Source organism: Grammomys surdaster, unplaced genomic scaffold, assembly GCF_004785775.1.
Source record: "Grammomys surdaster isolate TR1022 unplaced genomic scaffold, NIH_TR_1.0 280, whole genome shotgun sequence".
Taxonomy (NCBI): Eukaryota; Metazoa; Chordata; class Mammalia; order Rodentia; family Muridae; genus Grammomys; species Grammomys surdaster.
In genome coordinates this window covers 2,553,918-2,555,920 of record NW_021604721.1, presented here as the reverse complement: position 1 = coordinate 2,555,920, position 2,003 = coordinate 2,553,918, and positions in this window count along the sequence as shown.

Here is a 2,003-nt window from a genome sequence, read left to right as displayed (position 1 = left end):
ATTCAATATATACAAAGAACTCAAGTAATTAGACTCCAGACAACCAAATAACCCTATTAAAAATGGGGTACAGAGCTAAGCAAAGAATTCTCAACTGAGGAAACTCGAATGGCCATGAAGCACCTAAAGAAATGTTCAGCATCCTTAGTCATCAGGGAAATGCAAATCAAAATAACCCTGAGATTCCACCTCACATCAGTCAGAATGGCTAAGCTCAAAAATTCAAGTGATAGCAGATGCTGGAGAGGATGTGGAGAAAGAGGAACACTCCTTCATTGTTGGTGGGATTGCAAGCTGGTACAACCATTCTGGAAATCAGTCTGGTGGTTCCTCAGAAAATTGGACATAGCATTACCTGAGGACCCAGCTATACCGCTCCTGGATATATACCCAAAAGATGCTCCAACATATAACAAGGACACATGCTCCACTATGTTCATAACAACCTCATTTATAATAGCCAGAAGCTGGAAAGAACCCAGATGTCCTTCAACAGAGGAATGGATACAGAAAATGTGGTACATTTACACAATGGAGTATTACTCAGCTATTAAAAACAACAAATTTATGAAATTCTTAGGCAAATGGATGGAGCTAAAAAATATCATCCTGAGTGAGCTAACCCAATCAGAAAAGAGCACACATGGTATGCACTCACTGATAAGTGGATATTACCCCAAATGCTTGCAATACTCAATATACAACTCACAGACTACATGAAGCTCATGAAGAAGGAAGACCAAAGTGTGGGTGCTTTGGTCCTTCTTTGAAGGAGTAACAAAAAACTCAGGGGAGTAAATATGGAGACAAAGTGTGGGACAGAAACTGAAGGAGAGGTTGTTCAGAGACTGTTCCACTTGAGTATCTATCCCATGTGCAGTCACCAAAGGTAGATGCTGATGTGGATGCCAGGAAGTGCATGCTGACAGGAGCCTGATATAGCTGTCTCCTTATAGGTCTACCAGAACCTGACATATACAGAGGTGGATGTTCACAGCTAGCCATTGAACTGATCAAGGGGTTCCCAATGGAGGAGTTAGAGTGAAGACTGAAGGAGCTGAAAGTGTTTGTGGCCCCATGGGGAGGGCAACAATAGCAACCAACCAGAGCTCTCAGGGTCTAAACCACCAGTCTGAGAGCACATAGGGAGGGACCCATGGCTTCAGCTGTATATGTAGGGTAGGATGGCCTTGTTGGGCATAAGTGGGAGAGGAGATCCTTGGTCCCATGAAGGCTGGATGTTGAGTATGGGGGAATTTGATGGTGGGGAGGTGGGAGGGAGGGGAAGTATATGTGGGTACATCCTCATAGAGCAGGAGGAGGGAGGATGGGATAGGAGGTTCCTGGGTAAAGGGGGATGAAATGGGGTAAGGGGATAACATCTGAAATATAAATAAAATATCCAATTAAAAAAAAAGTTGGAAGAGAAAAAAAAGACTATCACCCATTTGCATATAAAGATTAATACCTATTGGAATATAAATATCATCACATATCAATTTGCATCTAAGTTTATTACATACCTATTTACATATTAAGATTAATACCTATTTGCATATAAAGACCTTCACATATCCATTTGCATATAAAGATTATCTCATACCTATTTGCATATAAAGATTATCTCATACCTATTTGCATATAAAGATTATCACACACCCATTAGCATATAAGAAAAAGACAGATATTTCATCTTCCTTTCATTGGTGCAGCTGCTTTGATAGAGAAAACAACACTCCATTGTCATTTCCCATCCCTACATTTTCCATGAGAATTCAACAATGTGGTCTTTATTTACTTATTATTTATGAGAAATTATTGACAATTGAAAAGATTTTATTAAATTATTTGAGGCATCCTCAGAGACAACATTTAAACATCATTAACAGCAAAGCAATACTGTGTTTTAAGTGGGATTACTTTTAATGTGATTATTTTTCTCAGTCTTTTTAAAACTTGAGCAGTTGAATGTTCAAGAAACTCATTTTTTATTACATTTTAAA